At 35.8% G+C, this 24,411-nt stretch overlaps 1 protein-coding gene across 3 annotated transcripts in view; it reads right to left on the bottom strand.

Annotated features, from left to right (window-relative positions):
- Window positions 1-24,411, bottom strand: part of PLCL1 (phospholipase C like 1) — an 821,890-nt gene that overhangs the window by 11,892 nt on the left and 785,587 nt on the right. The window contains exons 9-10 of one of the 3 annotated variants that reach the window (XR_002339302.1): window positions 3,734-3,846; window positions 2,725-2,943 (exon numbers count right to left, since the gene is read on the bottom strand). The exons of 1 other annotated variant lie outside the window; for it this stretch is intronic. The gene's annotated coding sequence lies outside the window, so the exon portion shown is untranslated. Of the gene's footprint in view, window positions 1-2,724; window positions 3,847-24,411 lie in introns of those variants that run through there. One more of the 3 variants, XR_002339301.1, reaches the window with a different exon arrangement.

The raw sequence follows: 24,411 nt of genomic DNA, 5'->3' as shown, positions 1-24,411 counted from the left end.
AATTTGATAGTGATCAAAATTTGCTCTCATCAAATGCCAACTCTTTGGACCTTCTGGAATTAGTTAGTGACCATAACTCATTCCTAGTGGAAAATGCTGTGTGCAACAGCCAGCTGTCTTAGCAGGAAGGAAAATGATTTGCTTTTTTCAAATTGGCTTTAAAAAGTGTATATGCTGCCAGACGGCCTCTGGGCATGTGTATGAAACATCGAAAACAGACACAACAATACACACAAAAAGAAATGAATTCCCAAAGCAGGCTCCCCATGAAGTAGCCAAGTGTGCTCTACTGATGAACCAAATAAGACTTAGAAACATCATTCTTCTCTCCTATAAATGGCTTTTCTCCATGAAAGTTGAAATATATGGAGGTGGGGAGGAGGTAAACACTAGAATAATTCTGTGAATTAAGATAAAAAAAAATCATTGCCACACCTACACTGCTTTACTGTTACTACCTAAACTGTTTTACTATTTTTAAGTGTTTTTTGTTTTAGAAAAGCATTACATTGCAGAAATACCATAATTTATTTTTAAGGATCCTCAAAGAGTAAAAATTTGCAAGCTATCTTAAAATTTAGAGATGCTTATTTAACGTTTAACTGCGGCAACTCTTTTGAAAAAGTCTTTAAGTTGCTGGTTTCTTTATCCAAATAGATTCTTATGTACCCTCTTGCTCATAAGGGAATCCAGAATTCACATTTAATGTCCTGATTAATGATCATAAACAATGCTTTTAAGAATTTTTTTTTAACCTGTGTATAATCAAACCATCTAGTTACCAGTAACTGCAAATGTCACAGATTTCAATGGTCTCTTTGGGACTTTTAATCTGTTTGCTTTTATAAAGAAGGTGATTTTATTTTTACATTAAGGAAGCATTAACATCATTAAATGGGCTCCCACTTTATGATAACTGCAAATGTCACATTGATCCAGAAAGATAAGAAAATGTGCTCATCTTTGGAACAAATATCCAAGGCATGAGCAGGCAACCCACACTATTTGCATTAAAAAACAAATTGTATAAATGCAGAAGATTGATGTACCATCTGTTCATGTCCTTCACTTTTCTGGCTCTTCTGTGTTGAGATATTTTTATGGAATAGTTACGTTTATTATTTTGAAAATGAGCCACAGGTTAAAGAAGTTTACGACGGGTAATATAACTCGGAGCTACTGGTTTACTGTATTCCAGGTATTAAAGCTTGCATTATGTTACACTTCATGCCATTAAATGCATCACTCTATACTTATATAGGTTGATGTTCAGACTAAGATTAAAATGTATACAAAACTATAAAGGATATTTAGGACCAAATCCAAAATAGCTCACTAAGATGCCTCTTGGCAAGGAAAAGAAAAAAAAAATCCCTTAAAAATTAATGGCTTCAAAACCCTTTGGCAATAGGCATCAACTTGCTCTGTCACTCCTAAGGAAAACAAAGGAGTGAAATAATGTAAATAAATATCTCTTTTAGGGGAAGTACTGTGGGGTTTCAATCATCTGATAAGACCCTGCTTTCTTCTTTCAATTGTTGTATAAAAATCTACTAGCAAATCTACCATCAAGAAATTTCATTTTGGAATTCCCATTGTGGCTCAGTGGTAACAAACATGACTAGTGTCCTTGCTCAGTGGATGAGCTGCAGTGTAGGTCACAGACACAGCTGGGATCTGGTGTTGCTGTGGCTGGCAGCTGCAGCTCCAATTCGACCCCTAGTCTGGGAACTTCCATATGCCACAGGTACAGCTCTAAAAAGAAAAAATAATAATAAAAGAAGAAAGAAATTCCATTTTTTTCTGTTCTTCTTTAGCCACTATCAACAATATTAACTTCATTTTTGATATTGAAAACAAACTTGCAGAGTTATCCTGCATAAAGTGTGTTTCCATTGTATGTTACATTTGTTTGTTAACCAGACAACTAGGATTGGGAAAAAAAAAAAAAAAAAAAAAAAGCAATTGCATAGAATGAAGCTTTGCTATAACAATCGCCCTCTGGTGGCAACCGCCTTAGACACCCAAAGCCAGAATTTTTTTCCTATGGTAGGTCTTCAAATTGCCCAGGCCACCTCTTTGGGCTATGAAAATTCTACATTGTGTGATGTATATGGTTAAATACACTTGTTCCCACAAATATCATGGTTGTGTATGGATGATTTACTCAGGTTGATGACTCCTCAGGGACTGACTTCATGCTTTTGCCATCTGTGGTTTCTGATTAGGAAAAAAATGACCAAAAAAAAAAAAAAAAAGAAGAAGAATCATCATTTCTTACTTCTGATCAATTTTTGAAACATATTTGGCACTAAAATCAAAAGCCTCAAAGAACTTTTCAACTTGTACTTTACCCATGTGTATCCCACCCACAAGGAAGGTGCTCTATTTGGAAAAGGTATATGATGACAGCAATAATGCAGATTTCTTTTTTTTTTTCTTCTTCTTCTTTTTTGGCTGTTCCATAGCTTATGGAATTCCTGGGCCAGGGATGAACCTAGCCTTAGTTGCAACTTAAGCCACAGGTATGGCAATGCCAGATCTTTAACCCACTGTGCTAGGCCAGGGATAAAACCTGCGTCCCAGCATTCCCAAGAAGCCACTGATCCCCTTGTGCCACAGTGGGAACTCCAATAAAACAGATTTCTATTTCATTCTCTTCTCACTGAACATGTGAAGGATCTACACTGTAATGACTTACCACACCATCGATAATACACTCCCTTTATGAAATTTAATTTTACTGATTTTTTTTTTTTTTGCAAGTGATACAATGAAGTACGTGAAAGAATAGAACATTATCTACTGAGAAACTCAGCCATATCACTTAGTTTATCTGGGCTTGGGTCAACCATGCGTCCATCGAGGTCCTCTTTGATTCATCTAGATTCTGAAGTATCAAAGATAGCTTCTAAATGAAGGGAGAGCGATCAAAAACAGCAGCTAAAAAGAATAAAGAAGATATACTTAATAGAAAGAAGTGTTGATAAGGATTTATTAGAAGAAAGGAAATGAATATGAAATAGAAAAATGTAAAAATGTACTATAGAATATTTTAGAATATCTAAAATAGCAAGGGCATAAGCTTTCTTGATAATCAAGTTGAAAAACAATTAGGAAAGGTTCACATAGTCAAATATACATTAAAGAAAGAGAAAGGAAACCAAACACCTGACTTTTTTTAATGTTAAGATTAAATCATTGTTTTAATCCTCATTTTCCTTAACTGCAGTTTGTTCTTAGAATTGTTTTCACTTAGCCCTAGACAATAAATTGGTCCACCCAACAACTTCCAGACTACAAAGATAAAGGATATCAGGTTGGAAATGTGATATGGAAAACACTAGTAAAAGAGAGACTTCACTCATTACAGAATGTAAGTGACCTTCATATTGTATATAGAAGAATAAAACATTGTAATATAATCTTCCATAGCATTTTATGAAGGTCAGAGAAAATTCCTGTAAATCCGTATTTACTCATGAAAGGAAAAGAATCCATTCCTAGAAGAAGTAATGTTTAAAACAATTTTGTAATTGCTAATATTGGAAACATGCCGAAAAAATATATACTTATATACATATTTTTCTCATTTTGAAAGTCTAAAGGAATATTTTTATTTGAAACCATAAATTGATCAATGAAAAAGGCTGGAAGTGACTATTTTGGCTCATTCTTCCTTATCTACTTGCAAAATTTCAAAACAAAAATTCACATGGCTTCTTTTTCTTACTGAAGTTTTGTTTGAAAGATAATTCCAAATGCATTCTCTCTTGTTGCATCCACAGTGTCTAGTTCAGAATTGTTCATATTCACATAAGAAGGCACACACAGGACCTCAGGGACCTGTAACATAAAATGGATCTGGACACAGTTTTCTGAATATACAGGAGCATATAATAATCTTGCCTAAGCATTCTCCAAATCACAATTGTGCATTTTAATTTTATGTCAAACACACTAAAATCTCAGATTATCGAACTTGCATTGTGTTCTCTATTTCTTCCAGAAAGTAGTATTTGGCTCTTTTCCCTCATATTTTATTTAAAAATAATAGTATCCAGCTGCAAAATATAGCTGGTATCCAGGACACATTTGAATGTTTTATCTTCCTTAGTTCACTGCTCTGTTTTTGATGTTTTGTCTCTTAAATCACGTACATTTCTTAAAAATCAGGATTAGAGGTCTGCTTTAAAAACCTTAGAAGAAGGGTCCATGGGTTATTGTATTTTCTTAGTATATTTGACTGTGTACTACGTTTTCCACGTGTAAATATTTATATTTTCAGAGATTGATTTACAGAGATTTTCAAGAACTATTTTTTTTTTCTTGATTGGAAGAAAATAATCAAGAGTATAGTTAAGAGTTTGCCTTGTGAGTTTTAAGGTTGCTTTGATCCACATAACTATTGAAAACTAAAATAAAATACAGTTAAGCTATGGTAGAATGGTTGTCTTGAATCCCTTCTTAATGTAAGACGTAATGGCCTTGACTCAATCAGAAAATTCTTCCTTTAAGACAATGTTGTACATCTCCTCTTTCAGACAACTGTCCAGGAATGTAACAATTTTATCAGCATAAAAATTCCAAAGAGGTTGCTACAGTGTTGTCTTCAGAAAAAAAGAATCAACAACTCTTTCTTTTTTCTGTATTCTTTCCAGGATGTTAGCTTAAGCTCTGCTGAGATAATACCAGTTTCTGGTTCTCCTTTTTAAAAAATTCTCTTAAGAGAAACTATTTATTTTAACCATAATTTACAAGATCATGATACCCACTTTAAATATTAAAATCAGAAAACTTTAAATTTTTTTAAGACTGTAAATCTTAGATGTTAAAATTATTTCTAAGCTTTTTTTTGTTATCTCTGCAATGGATAGTGTCTATATATTTGATTTTTGAGAAGAGGGAAGTAGGAGGAAACAAATGAATTGATACAATTGCAAGAAAGCACTAAAAATAAGTAATAACAAATTCAGTAAATCTTTTGAAATATATACATCAAATTGTGAGAAGTTTGTCATTTTCCTTGCCAGAAACTTTTAATACAATGTGAGCTATAGGCAGTAAGGTAAGCGAAAACACAAATAAACTATGTCTATTCACAGTCCATCTTGGAAAGCTCACCATCTACGACAGATTATTCTGATGTGAAATGCCTTAAAAAATGTATACCTACGAACTCTCAAGACAGAACAGAGTCCTGTGGTTTGGGGAAAGAATGCCATCACACCACTTAACGCTAAGCAATTGGCTTCTCAGTAACCGCAAAAAACCCTCCGACAGCAAGGGTCTGCTCACCGAGTCCTCTTCATATTGGTCAAAAATAGCTTTCTCCAACAACTAAGGGAAATAATTCATTTTAATTGACAACTAAAACAGACTTTACAAATTCACACAGTGGCTACAAAATTGAGTTGGAGATGGCAGGGCAAAAGTCAGCCGACTGCCTGTTTCACTTGAAAGGCCATAAGTAACTCCTTTGGGTAAATGTTCTGGAGCTGAATTGACTGAGAGATTTAGCATTACGTACTATAGAAAGGTAACATCAGGGCTGAAGCATATTTTTTCCTTTCTTAGGGCATCAAGCTATGATGCAAGAATATTTTAAAATATTGTTTCCTTTTTAGTCTTTTCACATGGTTTTTAACTGTACCAGATAAATTTACACAAAATTAAATAAAGTTAAAGCCTTAAGATGTATGTTTTTCCATACATGTATGGTAGAAGAAAGAAAACAGAGAGATGAAGAGAAAAACATCGATAGTAAAATAGAAATTTCTCACTTATACATACATATCATATTTACATAAATAAATAGGTATAATTTCTTTTCCATGCATATTATAAATGAGGCCATATTATTATAAATACTGTAAATATAAAAGCACTTTATATTTTACAATATCTGTGATTAACAGTATTTATAGAATTCATGAAGTAAAATAATTTTTTCGAAAGAACAAGACAAATTCTTTGGGGGGAAATAATGTTCAAGCCAGCATGAAATTGTTTCCTAAATGCAGTCTGATGAAAGCTAGTTAAAAAATTGTTTTCAATTTATTACTGAACTTTGTACTCTTTCAGAATAAAAACTTGCAATTAAGTTTTTTTGAGTTTGGGAAAAAATTAGAAATTTTAACTTAATGATCAAAAAAACTTTCAGAATACAATCTTTCCATGATGCACATAAAATATAGTTCCCTTCTTTTACATTTGGCTTTGCTCTTTTTTGCACTGTTCTTCCACACTGCTACTGCATACAAGTGCCCAGGTTATGTTTCCATATCCTTTTCATGCATTTCTCCTTTGTAAGCACAGAGGGTACCGCCTCTTCTTACTGATTAGGCACCAAAGTTATGCTCAGAATTATATAGAATATAAAATTAGATATTGTCCCTTCCCAGTGGGCTCACAGTATCTCCAAATTTGCCGTAAAATATGTCTACATATTGTATAACAGATGCACTTCAAGTGCTAAATGTCTGGAGATAAATCTATTATTGACTTCATCCTCTCAACCTTTCCAATTTCCTTTATCATTTGTCAGCTCTCTTTATGTATATGCCCAGGCAGATTGGTAATTGCAGAGCATGTCCTTTATTTGTAAGGAGTCCAGAGTTCAAATGAACCATGGCAGATTTTGGTCCTATGAACAGGGACACTAATAACATTCTTGACCCCAACCCTTGAGCATGTGTCATCCTTTGTTTACAGCAAGAGTAAACACTCAAGTACATTCTAAAATACTCTTTACATAAGATCAACACTTCTTCCACCTTGTTGGAGAACTCAGGGTTTCATCCATTTTCAAAGATTCTGTAACTGGCCTTGAAAAATATTTCCTTGTCTTCTGGGCTGGAGGGAGCAATTGAATAGTGAAAATACTGGAAGAGACACACATGGCTTTTAAACTATGTATTTCAGCACACATCTATAATCTATTATCTATCTGTCTATCTCTTTCTATCTACACATGAATACATCTTTACACTAGCATGTTTATATTCTGCACTTCAATACAGACATATTGACACATGTAATGTATACATTGAAATGTATAAAAGCATTATTTCCTTATACTTCAATACTATCATCCTTTATTTACATACTTTAATTATAGAGCTATTGATCTTGCAGACAACTAGGTAGACATCTTAGCCTGTAAGAAAGCAGTTTTATAGTATTATAAATGTTAAAATCACATCATTGATTCTCTTAACTTCAAATCTGTGGGTCAGTAGTGACAGTTAAAAATTCCTTCAGACTTGAGAATTAAAATGTGAGTGGTCGACCTACTTCAATACAACTTTTGCCATTTTTTAATAAAAGAACAATTTTACTTATCTTAAAAATAAAGCAAGAAAAAATGTAAAATTAAAATTTCCCCTTCCTCCCTCCCCTTTTTGTTTATTTCTGAGTCTTTTCTTCATTTCAAATGAGTTTTAAAACACATTTGGCAGTCAGTACCCCTAATCATTCAAAGAGTTATGTGACAAGGGGGGAGCTGGCTTTTAAAATGTATTAGTCTTTAACCACCTGTCTTCTCCTTTAAAATTTAAAAAGAAAAAAATATATATTTTCATGAAGAAATCAGCTTAATGATTCTATAATGGAGCTTTGGGATGCATGTTTCAGCCTATCTCATGACTTAAGACTTGTCAACCCGATGGAAATGAGCTCATTTGTCAAAGTTTGTCTTTTGGTAAAAAATCATCTCTCTTACCACAGTGAACCTGCAGTGGGTAAAAGAAATCGATCATCAAGAATGAATCTTTTCGATTGCTGTCTTTGTCTTTATGGCCCAAGGTAAAGCTATATTTTGGTTTCCATGTTAGCTTTCTGTTTCTGTCCTGGGGGAAAGAGCAGAATCTCATTGTTGTTACACTGTTGCCAATAATCTCTTCTATGTTCATTGACTTTCCACCTCATTAAATTTGCTTTGACCATCAAAATACTGGGACTTGGTAATAGAGTTTATACATGCCCTCTCTGGTTATGCCCTGTCATGTAAATACATACTGAATCTACTGACTAAATGGTTTTAACTGAAAAGACGTCAGTAGAATTCTGGGACCAAGTCATTAAGGCTCAAAGACCATCTATATCCTGAGAGTCATTTGTAGCTTGCATAGACTTAGTAAATCTTAATCGGGGTGATCTGAAGCTACTTAATTTAAAAAAGTATAGAGTCTCTTAAGAGACAAAAACGTTTTTATATAATATTCTCCTGCCATTTCGTTAGGATTCCAAAATTTCAACATTGTTTTGAGGAGGAAAGGCTGTGTTTTCTCTTTCAAAAAATTTGACACCTTCACTAGAGGTAGGAGAGAAGGTTCTGATAGTGTAGCCGAGGTGGAAATAACACTGTGCACTGTAATAGGGACAGAAGGGCAAATACCTCATCACTTTCTGTCCATGGTCACATTCACAGGCTGGGAAAAGAGTGTGGAAAGCAGAGAGAGCATGGAGGAGAAACAAAACCATTATCCTGAGGCACAAGGTGCAATTTGCTGGTTTGGATATTTCAGGCAGATAACACTTGGAAAATACAGAAAGGAAAACCTAATGTTGATAGAGTCATTAATAAATCCATGGTCATATTTTTTAAAAATCATAGAAATGACACTGTGGTAATCAGATTTCATTCACTTAATAAGTATTTGTTAAGTATAGGCACTGGACATTATATTAGGTGCTAGGAATGAACTGATGAGTGAAAAACCACACCTGATCTCTCGTGTAGCTTATAGACAGGTCCATTATATAGTAACACAACAGCAGGTGTACATTCAAGTACAAAGGGAAGACACACGGTGCTATGAAGGGCAGAAAAACAGCACCCTGGCCTTGTTTTGTGGGTCTGGAAAAAGTTTTGTGTGGAGACTTGAAGAATAAGTAGAAGTTCCATTATCATTCCATCAACTTTAAAGGGTAGACATAATATAATAAGGTATACACATTAATCACAAAGCTAGGCCTTAATTTTGTGTTTATAAGTTTGGTAGAAGGAAAGTAATGTAGCTGAAATTATTGTTAACTCATAACCTCATATGCTACTCAGATCTCAGAATGTAACGCTCATAGGCAGTAGTTTTACTACATATCTATAAACTTCAGTTTTCAGTTTAAAATCTCAGATGTTTCCATTTGCATTTAGCTAAAAATTGGCAAGAAGATCATCATATCTGATCCAATTTTTTTAATGGAAAACTAATTTTGATTTATGGAGTGACAAAAATATAAACATTTTAGATAAATCTTTTGCCAATTTCTAGATAAAAAATGGTTTTAACTGTTAACTTTGGCCTTTTGAAGGATTATTTTTAACTGAACACGTCAATGTTTTACCCTATAATGTTTTTCTATATAAAAATGACACAGTATTACCTTGTTCTGTTTCACAGTGTGTAACCCTTTAATGAGATATTGAGCTTGTCGTCTGCTCAGTAATAGTCACTGGCTAATGAAGCCAGAGTCTTCATATCCTTAGCATCTTTTCAGGCAAGTATGTGCTAGTTATTAGCACATTATGTTAAATATGGAAGCGCTTTTAAAATAGTTTAATACCTTATGTGATTGCTTTTATAAAAAGAAACAAAGATACTAGTGAAAAATATGCATGCTTCTCAGTATTAGCTTTAGTGGCCCATTTGTTGCTGGTCTGGAGTTAAAGAGATGTAGTAAAAAGGAAGTTTATCAAGAAAAAATAATTCTGAGCAGCATCTTTATGGGAAATCAACTATAAGCAAGTTTAGAACATCCAAGGTTTCTGAAGTTTCCACAGGAAAACTAGTTGCATTATTTCTAAATCCTTGCTTTATAACTTTTTATTTTCCTTCATAGAACTTGTTTTTACTAAGTCAGTAGACATTAATACTGAAGCTACTTTGTTATTTTAAAAAATATATATTACTAGTTCCTTTTGCGGGCCTTTTCCTAACACCCTGATATTTTTCTTTAAAAGCATTTATCAAAATTTCTAATTATGGTCTCATTTGTTTATTTGATTTTTCCTTAGCTATGTGTAAATATTTGAATAAGTAATATACTCACAGTTTTAGAAGTCAATCTAGAAAACCTGTTCTAAATGATTTTAGTACTCAGTGAAGAAAAGTGGAAGGAACTTTTGATTATTCTCAAAAATAATACATTTTGGATTTATTGCTTACATTAAATCTGAGGGAGGACTTTTTTCAAGACCTCCTGAATTCCAGTTTTACATTTCACTTTTTCAATATGTGATATACAAATGTACATATACATACATATGTATGTACATATGTACATACAATTATATATAATTTTTAACAAATTAGAAATGTCTTAAAATATGTACATGCATGTATATGTACATATTCATATTTTTAATTGTCATATATTTTTAATTATATAGTGTATATTTGTATGTATATAGATAGATATACATGTATATAAAATTTTTAACAATTGAAAGTCTCAAATATTTTTTATTTAAATTAATAGTAAAATTCCAAAGTTTGTGGCATTTTTTGCCAGCTTTGTTGAAATATAATTTCTTTACAATAAAATTCAACAATTTTAAATGTACCTCTTCATATCTTTTGACAAATGTATTGAGTCTCATGACATTCACAACAATCAGGATATAGATGATTTCTATCACTGCAGGCAGTTTCTTTGTGCCCATTTGCAATCAGTTCCCATCATCTGCTTTCTATCATTGTAGTTTTGCCTTTTATAGGATTTTGATTTTGTTTAGCGTGTTTCACCATCTATCTTCCTTAAAAGACTGTAGGCTCTTTGAGATCGTGGACTGGGTTGGTTCAACAGGAGCTTGGGTTTGAGAATTGAGAGGAATACTCAGACACATAGATTTCATGTAAATCACACTTCACTGCATCAGGCTTGGAAAAAACAAGGACAGGAGATAACATCGAGTTGGATGGGTGTGATTCTCTGATCTCTCTGAGTTCCTTCATGAGACACTCCAGTGGTTGTACTAGTTAAGCTAAATGAGACGACAGTGCTGCCACACTGTGCAAAGACATTAATCTCCACTTCTGTATTCCCTGCCACGCCACCCTGAAACACTGTCAAGATCAGCAGCTAACCTCTTATGCTTAAATCTAACCTTCACATTTCAGTTATAGCTGTATTCTGTGTTGTGTTATTCACCAGTCAACTAACAACCACTATCCTTCAGGCACAAAAAGGTGCCTTGCCGTGACCCAGGACTGACTGGTTCAGGGGCCTCTGCACTGATGTATCTGCCCCATGACTTGGCCCAGGCAGGACTGAGCAGGGCAGGCCTGACCAAGATCTCTCAGTCTATCTGATTCATCACTGTGAATTCAACACCCAGCACAGGTCCCATAACATAGCAGTGACTCAAGAAAGATCTGTTGAATAAGTGTGAATCTTCTGTTGACTCACCTGTAAAATGGACCTAAATCACAGTGTCTACCTCTCAGGTGCAAATATATGTAGAACACTTATTATGATGCCTGCCGTATAAAATACCTATTAAATTAAATAAGCAAATAATAAAATGTCTATTGCTTTGATTACAAGCATAGTTCTACAATTTAGAAGTCTAGATTAGGAATTCCCCTTTTGGCTCAGGGGGTTAAGAATCTGACATAGTGTCCATGAGGATGTGGGTTTAGCCCCTGGCCTGTGGGTTAGGGATCCAGTGGGTTAGGAATCCAGCATTGCCCCAGATGCATCTTGGATCCAGTGTTGCTATAGTTGTGGTGTAGGCCAGCAGCTGCAGCTCTGATTCAACCCCTAGCCGGCGAACTTCCACGTGCTGCAGATGCTGCTTTAAAGAAAAAAGTGGGGGGAGGCTAGATTAACTTTTCAAATGATCTTTGAAACTGGTCTTGTTCTCATTTTTTCTCAGACTCAGGGAACTCAGCTTATTAAATGGCTGCATATGTAATATTCCACAACCACAGTTCCAACTTAATTACAGGGTGACTGACAAATATATTGATCTTAACAGTTTTGTGAATTTAACCAGTTTTAATGAAATCTCCAAGTCAGTTTGTACTTCTGCCTTTAGCACATATTCTATAGCTTTTCACTGAGGGTAAAGACCTTGATGAAGTGTGTGTGTGTGTGTGTTTGAATGTGCTGCTGACAACACTGTGCCATAGAGTGTGGCATGGTGGAATCATGTCTGATCTGCCTGGTTCATAACTTTCTAGATCCATTATTTACAGTTTCGTTGAGGTTCATTTTTTCTTACTTGTTACCTTGTCCTTTGTTTCCTCTTCTAAATGCACATTTATTAAGTGCCACCGTGTTAGGCAAAGTGTCATGAGAGACAGAGAATCCCCAGCTGTGGAACTCTGACTCTCTTGCAGAATTTAGAATTAGAAAGAACATGAAATAACACTTGGTCCAACCCTTTAATCATTTAATCATTCAGGTAAAGAGATTAGCAGACCCTCCATGGCAGGTAAGGCTGAACTCCGAGTTCATTCCCCTTCTCAGCCCACTCTGCCTCCATTTCACTTTCTCTGGTCAAAGAGTTAGGCATAGGTCTCCCCCAAAATTAAAATATGATTTTCCATCTATTTTTTAATGAAAGGATTTATTATATTAGGCCTATTAAAAGTAGTCAACCTGGGGTACATAACTTATGTCACTTTTGCTACAGGGATCAGCATCCTCATTTTTATTATAAAGTGTCACTTTTTTATTTCCCCAATACATTATTTTTTCTTCTACTATACAGCATGGTGACCCAGTTACACATACATGTATACATTCTTTTTTCTCACATTATCATGCTCCATCATAAGTGACTAGACATAGTTCCCAGTGCTATACAGCAGGATCTCATTGCTAATCCATTCCAGAGGAATAGTCTGTATCTATTAACCCCAAGCTCCCCATCCGTCCCACTCCCTCTCCCTTCCCCTCCCCCTCGGCAACCACAGTCTATTCTCCAAGTCCATGATTTTCTTCTCTGTGGAAAGGTCCAAAAGCTATACATAGAACTACCATATAACCCAGCAATCCCACTCTTGGGCATATATCCGGACAAAACTTTGCTTAAAAAAGACACATGCATGTTCATTGCAGCACTATTCACAATAGCATCTCTTCTTATTACTTGGATCAATATCTTTCCATATGTTAATATCATCTGACTCAGGAAAAAGCAAAGAGAAACTGAATTCCTATGCACAATTTCCTCACAAATATTCAAATACAAATCAAAGATGGAAACATGAAGGAAAAAAAGAGATCCACTATTAATTTCCCCCATGCCTATTCTCTGGGGGTTTTTTTGCAGACTATTTTCATATGTGATAGTTTTAAATATTAAAAAAATTAAATCATCAAATTTGCTATGAATCAGTGGGGGTTCCCATTCATATTGTATCTTTGCCTGATATTTCATCTTAAGTTATCCATTACCTTATTTTACTGACATGGTAGCCTGGATAAGGCAGATTAATGACTTCAGTTTCTATCAAGTAAATTCTAGAAGCCATCCAGTTGAGAATATTATCTTGGGCATTCAAATAACCCCAAACTGTATCAATAATACACAGATAACAAATTTTGTGTATCAAAAAGAAGTAGTCCTTCATTTGAAGGAAACCATGGGAATGGAAGGAAGGTGGGATCTAAAAACACAATGCCCATGTGGAAATAGTAAAACTGTTGAGAAATGAGATTGGCAAGGTTGAAGCTCAGGAAGAGATACAGGGTATGCATTGGACTTTGTATTCACGGAAATCAGTGCTAAAAAAACATGAGTGACAGACGTAGTTTTAACAATGACAACAGCATCAGGAAGATGTATCATTTTCTCTTAAACTTTTTAATTGTCAAGATGAGACACAAACCAGGAAGAAAAACAGTGCCAACAGATAAACTGCATAATGAAAAGTAAGTGCCTATCCACCTCAACTCCTAACTCCACACCCCAGAGACATCCCCTTTTATGTTTTTCCTCAGTCTTCTTTTATCTGCCTTCTGAATGTTCTCCAGTGCCCGCTGAGGGCACGCCACAAATGCTGGAGAAACTATCACAGTTTCAAAATGATGCCTAGGGAAGCAGACTGATGTCTGCAAGCCCTTTAAGGAAACCTATACATTTTTCACATTTCTAGGGCATCATTTCACAAACCTACACTAAAAATCATCCAAAATTGAACATATTGGAGGCAATCAGCCAAAAATCAAGACTACACCATGTTAAGCATTAAGAGCCAAGAAGAGTGACTGGATGTCATGTGCAGAGCTGTGAAAACCCAGCCCGTCTTGACAAAAAATAGCTTTAGTGTATACCGTGTACTGTAAATGGCAGCATGTGGAGCGAGCAATCACATAAGCTAAAGGAAACTCTGTGACAAGCCACATTGCAAGCTCCATCGGGCTGAGATGCAGATGAACTTTCCGGTCCTGGATCTCACAGACAGCCTTTTGGGTACACTGAACTGGATCAACTCATTAACGTGTTCATTTGTCAACTCATGTCAGCAGTTCCACGATTTGAAGCAAACAGGTTTGGGTGAAGTGGAATAGTTCAGCTCACTCATTTGAGGCTCTCCTTAAGCACGAGGTGTGGAGCATCCTGGTGCAGGTCTCACACAGAAGCACTTTTGTCCCCAGGAAACAGCAACATCAAAATGCAGTAAACTGTTGTTTTAGTATTAGAGGGTAGATACTAGGAATATAGTGCTTCTGCAACATTTACTCTCTCTTATTTCTGAAAGGGAAGAGGATTATTTCTAAAAAGAGGACTTGGCTTTGGATCTCATCTATTTCTAACTCATAGAAAAAGTTGGTAAGGAAATGATCTTGGGAAGTTCAATACTTTTAGATCCTTATTCTTTGTATAAAATACAAAAGGGTAAATATTATTCAAAGCTATTTACGTGGATTTCCCATTGTGGCTCAGTGGTAATGAACCCGACTAGTATCCATGAGGATGTGGGTTCAATCCCTGGCCTCCCTCAGTGGGTTAAGGATCCAGCGTTGCGTGAGCTGTGGTGTAGGTTGCAGATGCAGCTTGGATCCTGATCCGTGTGGCTGTGGCTATGGCTATGATGTAGGCCGGCCGCTACAGCTTTGATTCAACCCCTAGTTTGGGTTCCATATGCCTCCAGTGAGGCCCTAAAAAAGAAAAAAGAAAAAAAAAAAAAAGATGAAGCTATTTACCTGTCAGCCATCATTGATGTGTAGTACAAAGCCAAGAGCTCCTGGCATTCCAGAATGCTAAGGGCCCCTGAAATCGGTTGGGGTACATTTCTTTCTCCTTTAATGAAAGGCGCCATTTAAGTAGTATTTTCTGCATGAAAATTAAGCAACACAGGATAACTTTCCATATAATTTCTACTACCGTAGGCTGTTGTCATGGCTTATTATTAACACATTTTCTAAATGTTCCAAGAGTGTTATTCTATAAAAGTAATTAGATGATGATAACTTATAATTAACTATATGAGCTACTAACATTTTAGAATATATTATTTTTATTATACATTATATATTATACCATATGCATTATACATAATTTATTTCATATTATACCATAAACACTTAAGTAGAGTTGAAGGACTCCACCAGTCCAGAGTGACACTTCAATTTAAATATTTAGGAATTCCCTGGTGGCCTGGTGGTTAAAGATTTGACGTCACTGCTGTGGTGTGGGTTTGATACCTGGCCCAGGAACTTCCGCATGCCACAGGCACAGCCAAAAAAAAAACCCCAAAAACTTAAAAAAAAAAAAAAGATATTTAACTTCATTGTATGAAAGCCTTCAAGAAAAACAGTATTTATTGTAAAAGATGATTACAGTTTCAATAGTTGTTCCCTCTTATTACTTAGAAAAACATATATTTTGCTGGATACCATACACACTAACTTTAGTTCACTTAGAAATGCTTTAACTAGCATTTTATTCATGATCTTTATATTTAAAATAGATCCCAAATAAGCTGTAATTTACTGGACATGCTAAGCAATGACTATACATATCCTATTTTAATAGAAAAGTATAAATTACATAGATATGATTAATTATTTTTAAAGATGTAATGTACTGAAATGGTGTAGGAAAAAAAAACAAACATGTTGGTCTTCATTTTATCTGAAAACAAAAATTGCTGGGAGCCAGCGGGTAGCTGGGGAGAGGACACCTAACAGGGATTGCTTTCCTAGTAGCCGTATTACAATGAAATCAAAGTAAGTGTCTGACACGGCATTTCTTAATAACAAGGCAATGCCACTTCAGATCAGTCCACATTTAGAACCACAAATGTGAAATGAATGGACTTCATTTCATCAAGAGATGAAAATTCAAGCGTTCCTTTTCCTAGTCCTTGCAACAAAAGGTACTTAGAGGTAAGAAGCCAAGGGCTACTTCCCCATCTCCCATTTAACAAGGGCATTTTCAAGGTTTTGTCTAAGCTGTGTGAAGGACCACGGGTGTGGCATGTGCTCTGCAGAACACAGACGAGTACCTGCCATCTCTTTTCTTTTTAATTCATTTGGATGGGAATAAGAAATCTTTCTGTCCCACTGCCTCAAATGTCTTTGAAATAATTTGGTTGTTCTGCTACCACGTTCTTTATAATTATGCTAGGTAATATGTATGGGCCCAAATTAGCTATTTAGAGTTCAGATCTGTTATTACGTTAACACATTCTTTCATCCATTTACTTCTTTCTTAAGTTAGGACTCAGAACGGTTTCTCTGGGGCAAAAGAATGCATCTTTCTATTTTTGTTTTTGTTTATCAAGATGGCTCTCTTTGTAAGAACTGCAGCTGTCTCCCAAACTGTCATTCAGAAAACAAAGAAGCAAGAGTCTAAACTGAGTGCAGTGCAGCTCAGGGTTTCAGCACCTTCCGTGTAAGAAGTCAAACAGTAAATAATCTGCTATTTCATGGTTGTTCACAGTGTGGCCTGGAGGCAGAGGTGGTTGGGTGGGTGGTTTTGAGACTCTAAATATTTCCAGTTTCCTCAGGCAAAAGGCAGATCAGGCAGAGAACCTGATTTCTTTCCTCTCTTTGGGATTTCTAGCATCCAAGCTTACAATCATTTTCTGCAGCTAGTTTGGGCTTAGCCCATGTTCCATCAGTGTTTGTTTGTTTTCCATGTTCCGTCTACACACAAACAAAACTGCAAAACTGTTTAATCGAAAATTGGCATATTATAAAAAGGTACTATTTTTGATAGGTCCAAGTGCCCTCTGTGGTAAGCTTGAGACTATTACAGTTTTCTTGATGTTTCTTACTGTTAACTGTTTTCTTCACAAGTGTGGTTCAGCAATTCACTTGATCCCTTTTTCTGGTCCTTGATATTTCCTATGCATTGTTCCCTAAATGTAATTTTTTAGTCAGTGTGACCTGCTAAGTCCAAACTTTGCCATATCCATGGTCTGAATCGAAGGGGGACTATGTGAAGAAAGGCTATTAACATTGTGCTGCATGGTGAGCAGGTGACTAACAGTTGATCCACTTTCACATTCTCTACACCTTATAACACATTGATAGTATGATCATTAGGATGTAGAGGTGGAGACTGAAGGGCAGAGAAGAGAATTTGTCTAAGGCCAGAGCCAGATGCAAATCAAATTTGCCTTCTACCTGCTCAAGTTCTGGTTTTCAATAAACAAGTCAAGCTGTTTTTTCCTTTCTAACCATCTTAGTGGGAAAACTATGCTGTGAATTGAAAGAAAGAAAAATATCTCACTTACTAGCTCACCAGTGTGTCTCTTTCACTTGGCTGTTCCTGAATTATATCCTTTTATAATAAACTGGTGATCTAGTAAGTGAAATGTTTCTCTGAGTTCTGTGAGCCACTCTAGTGGATTAATCTAATCCAAGGAAGGGGTCACTGGAACTTCTGATCTATAGCAGGTTGGTCAGAAGTATAGGTAACATCCTGGACTTGGGGTTGGCATCTGAACTGGGATGGTGGGGTGGTAGTCCTGTGGTACTGAGCCTTTAACTTGGGGGACCTGCCACTGTATCAGTGTTCGAATTGAGTTGAATTGCAGGTATCCAAGGAGATTTGCTTGGTGTGGTGGAAAAAACCCATACACAGGAATTGAGCATAGGAATTAATCGCTTCAGTTTTCAGCTTAGTTTTCTAAATTCTCTTAAATGACAGAATTCGTTTAACTTGCATATTTATACATCATTCAATTGTAAGTCATAGATGAGGCAACAGAGAACCATGATGAAAAGGAAATAACCTTTTGCACTTGAGATTACATAAATATAGCAAGGAAAATTCATGACTATTCTTCCTCTGACACTCTAATGAGGGAGATTTTAAGCTTATTTCCTACTATTTTGCCATTTTTTTTTTTTTGTCTTTCTTGGTAGTTTGGCTTCAGAGACAATTTTATTTTAGTTTATTTAACTCAATGAATTTTATTACATTTATAGTTGTACACTGATCATCTCAACCCAATTTTATAGCATTTCTATCCTAAACACCCAGCCCACCCTTCCCAACCCCGAACCTGTCTCCTTTAGAAAGTAGTAGTTTTTCAAAGTCTGTAAGTCAGTATCTGTTCTGCAAAGTTTACTGTATCCTTTTTTTTAGATTCCACATATAAGTGGTAGCATGTGACACTGGTGTCTCACTGTTTAACTTCACTTAGCATGATGATTTCTAGGTCCATCCATGTTGCTGTGAATGCCATTATTTCATTTCTTTTTCTGGCTGAGTAATATTCCATTGTGTATATGTACCAGATCTTCTTTATCCACTCTTCTTCAATGGACATTTAGGTTGCTTCCATGTCTCAGCTATTGTATATAATGCTGCAATGAACAATGGAGTACATATATTTTTTTAAAGCATCGTTTTCTCTGGATAGATGCCCAGGAGAGGGATTGCTAGATCAAATGATAATTCTATTTTTTGTTTTCTGAGCAATCTCCATACTGTTTTCCATAGTGGTTGCACCAATTTACATTCCCACCAACAGTGTAATCGGGTTCCCTTTTCTCCACACCCTCTCCAGCATTTATTGTTTGTAGACATTTTGATGATGGCCATTCTGGCTGGTATAAGGTGGTACCTCATAGTGTTTTTTTTTTTTTTTTTTTTTTTTTTTGTCTTCTTAGCTATTTCTTGGGCCGCTCCCGCGGCATATGGAGATTCCCAGGCCAGGAGTCGAATTGGAGCTGTAGCCGCCAGCCTACGCCAGAGCCACAGCAACGCGGGATCCGAGCCGCGTCTGCAATCTACATCACAGCTCGTGGCAACGCCGGATGGTTAACCCACTGAGCAAGGGCAGGGACTGAACCCGCAACCTCATGGTTCTTAGTTGGATTCGTTAACCACTGCGCCACGATGGGAACTCCCCTCATAGTGGTTTTGATTTGCATTTCTCTAATAATGAGTGATGTTGAACATCTTTTCATGTGTTTTTTGGCCATGTATATGTTTTCTTTGGAGACTTGTCTGTTTAGATTTTCTGCCTATTTTTTGATGGGGTTTTTGGTTTTTTGGTATTGAGCTATAAGAGGTGTTTATAAATTTTGGAGATTAATTCTTTATCAGTCTCTTCATTTGCAAATATTTTCTCCCATTCTGTGGGTTGTCTTTTTGTTTTGTTTAGGGTTTCTTTTGCTGTGCAAAAACTTTTAAGTTTAATTAGGTCCCATTTATTTATTTTCGCTTTTATTGTCATTATTCTAGGAGGTGGATCTGAGAAGATATTGCTGTGATTCATGTCAGAGAGTGTATAGCCTCTGTATTCCTCTAAGAGTTTTGTAGTATTTAGTCTTATATTTAGGTCTTTAATCCATTTTGAGTTTATTTTTGTGTTAGGTGTTAGGAAGTGTTCTAATTTCATTCTTTTCCATGTGGCTGTCCAATTTTCCCAGCACCACTTATTGAAGGGGCTGTCTTTTCTCCATTTTATGTTCTTGCCTCCTTTGTATGTTCTTGCCTCCTTTGTATGTTCTTGCCTCCTTTGTCATAGATTAGTTCACTGCAGGTGCATGGGTTTAAGTCTGGGCTTTCTATCCTGTTCCACTGATCTATATTTCTGTTTAGATGCCAGTACCATATGGTTTTAATAACAGTAGCTTTGTAGTATAGTCTGAAGTCAAGGAGCCTGATCCCTCCAGCTCCATTTTCCTTCTCAGGATGGCTTTGGCTATTCTGGGTCTTTTGTGCTTCCAAACACACTTTAAAGTATTTTATTCTAGTGCTGTAAAAAATTTCCTTGGTAATTTGATAGGGATTGCATTGAATCTATAGATTGCCTTGGGTAGTATAGTCATTTTGATGATGTTGATTCTTTCAATCCAAGAGCATGGCATGCCTTTCCATCTGTTTGTGTCATCTTTGATTTATTTCATCAGTGTTTTATACTTTTCAGAGTACAGGTCTTTTGTCTCTTTAGGTAGGTTTATTCCTAGGTATTTTATTCTTTTTGATGTGATGGTAAATAGGATCGATTCCCCTTTCTGATCTTTCATTGTTAGCATATAGAAATGCTGTCGACTTCTATGTATTAATTTCGTATACTGCAACTTCACCAAATTCACTGATGTGCTCTAACAATTTTCTGGTAGCATCTTTAGAGTTTTCTAGGTATAGTATATGTCACCTGCAAACAGTGATAGTTTTACTTCTTCCTTTCCAATTTGGATTCCTTTTCTTTCTTTTTCTTCTCTGATTGCTGTGGCTAGGAGTTCCCAAACTATGTTTAATAGTAGTGGCAAGAGCAGACATCCTTGTCTTCTTCCTGATCTTATTGGAAATTCTTTCAGCTTTTCAACATTGAGAATGATGTTATCTCTAGGTTTGTCTTATATGGCCTTTATTATGTTGAGGGAGGTTCCCTCTGTGTCCACTTTTGGAGGGTTTTTATCAGAAATGGGTGTTGAATTTTGTCAAAAGCTTTTTCTGCATCTATTGAGAGGATCATATGGTTTTTATTCTTCAGTTTGTTAATGTGGTATGTCACACTGATTGATTTGAGGATACTGAAAAATCCTTGCATCCCTGGGATAAATCCCACTTGATCATGGTATACGGTCCTTTTAATGTATTGTTGGATTTGGTTTGCTAGTATTTTGTTGAGGATTTTTGTATATATGTTCATCAGTGACATTGGCCTATAATTTTCTTTTTTTGTGGTATCTTTGTCTGGTTTGGGTATCAGGGTGATGGTGGCCTCATAGAGTGAGTTTGGGAGTGTTCCTTCCTCTGCAAATTTTTGAAATAGTTTCAGAAAGATAGGTGTTAGCTCTTCTCTAAATGTTTGATAGAATTTGCCAGTGAAGCCATCTGGTCCTGGATTTTTGTTTGTTGGAAGTTTTTTAATCACAGTTTCAATTTCAGCACTTGTGACTGGTTCGTTCATCTTTTTGATTTCATCTTGATTTAGTCTTGGAAGATTGCACTTTTCTAAGAATTTGTCCATTTCTCCTAGGTTGTCCATTTTATTGGCATATAGTTGCCTGTAGTAGTCTCTAATGATCCTTTGTATTTCTGTGATGTTCATTGTAACTTCTATTTCTTCATTTCTAATTTTATTGATTTGAGTCCTCTCTTTTTTCTTAATGTGTCTGGCTAAAGGTTTATCAATTTTGTTGATATTTTCAAACAGCTTTTAGTTTCATTGGTTTTCTTCATTTCTATTTCATTGATTTCTGCTCTGACCTTTATGATTTCTTTCCTTCTGTTAACTTGTTGTCTATTCTCTCTCTAGTTGCTTTATATGTATAGTTAGGTTGTTTACTTGAGCTTTTTCTTGTTTCCTGAGGTAGGCTTGTACTGCTATAAACTTCTCTCTTAGAACTGCCTTTGCTATATCCCATAGGATTTGTATTGTTGTGTCTTTGTTGTCATTTTCTTCTAGTTTTTTTTTTTAATTTCCTCTTTTATTTCTTCAGTTATCCTTTGGTGGTTTAGTAGCATGTTGTTTAGGCTCCCCATGTTTGTGTTTTTTTGTAATTTTTCCTTGTTGTTGATTTCCAGTTGTAAAGCATTGTGGTCAGAAAGATGCTTGATATGATTTCAATTTTCTTAAATTTACGAAGGCTTGATTTGTGGCCCAGAATGTGATCAGTCCTCGAGAATGTCCCTTGTGCACTTGAGGAGAATGTGTATTCTGCTTTTAGATGGAATGTTCTATAAATATCTATTAAGTCCATCTGGTCTAATGTATCACTTAAGGCCTGTGTTTCCTTGTTGATTTTCTGTCTGGATGATCTGTCCATTGCTGTAAGTGGGGTGTTGAAAGTCCCCAGCTATTATTGTGTTATTGTCAATTTCTCCTTTAAAGGTTGTTAGCAGTTGCTTTACATATTGAGGTAACCCTGTGTCAGGTACATATATATTTACAATTACTGAATCTTCTTCTTGGATAGATCCTTTGATCATTATGTAATGTCCTTTTTTGTCTCTTGTAATATTCTTTATTTTAAAATCTATTTTTTATGATATGAGTATTGCTACTCCAGCTTCATTTTGATTCCCAGTTGCATGAAATATTTTCTTTCATCCTCTCACTTTAAATTTGTATGTGTCCCTAGAACTAAAGTGGGTCTCTTGGAGATAGCAGTCATGTTTTTGTATCCATTCATCCAGTTTATGTCTTTTGGTTGGGACATATAGTCCATTTACATTTAACATTATTACTGATATGTATGTTCTTACTGCCATTTTATTAACTCTTTTGGATTTGTTTTTATTGCTCTTTTTGCTTCCCCTTTTCTCTTGTTCTCTTTTGGTTTGATGACTATCTTTAGTGTTGTATTTGGATTGATTTTTCTTATATGTGTGTGTATCTACTGTAGATTTTTGGTTTGCAATTACCATGAAATTTTGATATAGGACTCTATACATATACAATATTGTTTTAATTTGTTGGTCTCTTAATTATAAGTGCATCTCCAGTGTCTTGCATTGATACCCTCCTCTTCTCATGATTTCTGATTTTGGTAGCATATTTGTGTGTGGATGATTTCCTACCTTTACTGATTTTGGTAGCATATTTGTGTGTGGATGATTTATACTTGTGGGCCTTGCCATTTGTAATATTTTTGTTTCTAGTTGTGGTCTTTTCTAACTAGAGAAGTTCCTTTAGTATTTGTTGTAAAGCTGGTTTAGTGGTGCTGAATTCTCTTAGCTTTTGCTTGTCTGTAAAACTTTTGATTTCTCCTTCAAATCTGAAAGGGAGCCTTGCTGGACTGAGTAAACTTGGTTGGAGGTTTTTTCCTTTCATCACTTTAAGTATATTGTGCCACTCCTTTCTGGCCTGCATAGTTTCTGCTAAAAAATCTGCTGATAAACTTTTCAGGGTTCCCTTGTATGTTATTTATTTTCCCTCGCTGCTTTCAATATTTTCTCTTTGTATTTAATTTTGGTAAGTTCAATTAATATGTGTATTAGGGTGTTCCTTCTTGGGTTTATTTTATATGGTACTTGTTGTGTGCTTCCTGGACTTGAGTGAGGGATTCCTTTCCCATGTTAGGGAAGTTTTTGCCTTTATCTCTTCAAATATTTTCTCTGTCCCTTTCTCTTTCTCCTCCTTCTGGCAAACCAATAATACAGATGTTGATTCATTTGATGTTGTCCCACAGTTCTCTTAAACTGTCTTGATTTCTTTTCAATCTTTTTCCTCTTTTATGTTCCACATCAGTGATATTCACTAGCCTGTCCTCCACCTTGCTTCTTCGTTCTTGCGCCTTCTGTATTCTGCTGTTGGTTACTTCTAATGAATTTATTGCAATTATTGTATTTTGCATCTCTGCTTGCTTAATCCTTAAATCTTGTATTTCTTTGCTCAGTGTTTATTGTAATTTATCAATCTTTGCTTCAAGTTTATTTCCAAGATCTTGAATCATCTTCACTATTATCAGTCTAAAGTCTTTTTCACGGAGATTGATAATCTCTAGATCACTTAGCAGTTTTGTTTTTCTGTGGTTTTTGCTTACTCCCTTGTCTGAGTCATAATTCTCCACCTTTTTCATTTTGTATAGGTTTTTAGTGTGGTCTCCTTTTTGGAGATGGTAGAATTGTAGCTTCTCTTGCTTCTGATGTCTGCCCCCCTGGTGGCTGAAGTTGGTACAGTGGCTTGCTGTAGGCTTCCCTATGAGAGGGACTGGTGCTTGCCCAAAGGTAGGTGGAGCTTATTCTTATCCCTCTGCCTCTGTGGGGTGGGGCTTTGTCAATGGATGAGATTAGAGGCAGCTGTGTGCCTGTGGTGTGTTTAGGCGTTTAGGCAGCGTTTGCTGATAGGTTTGGGCTATGTTCCCACCTGGATTATTGTTTGGCCTGGGGCTTCTCAGCCCTAATGGGTGGGGCTAGACTTTTCCAAAATGACCACCTCTAGAGGACTGCACACTGATGATTATTCCCGAGACCTTTGCCTCCTGTTTTCCCAGGACATCCTCCAAGAACTGTAGTCAGGTCTGACCCAGATTCCT

The sequence above is a fragment of the Sus scrofa genome, chromosome 15, assembly GCF_000003025.6.
Source record: "Sus scrofa isolate TJ Tabasco breed Duroc chromosome 15, Sscrofa11.1, whole genome shotgun sequence".
Classification (NCBI taxonomy): Eukaryota; Metazoa; Chordata; class Mammalia; order Artiodactyla; family Suidae; genus Sus; species Sus scrofa.
Note: the sequence above shows the minus strand (reverse complement) of the source record. Positions and strands in the feature narration are given on the sequence as shown.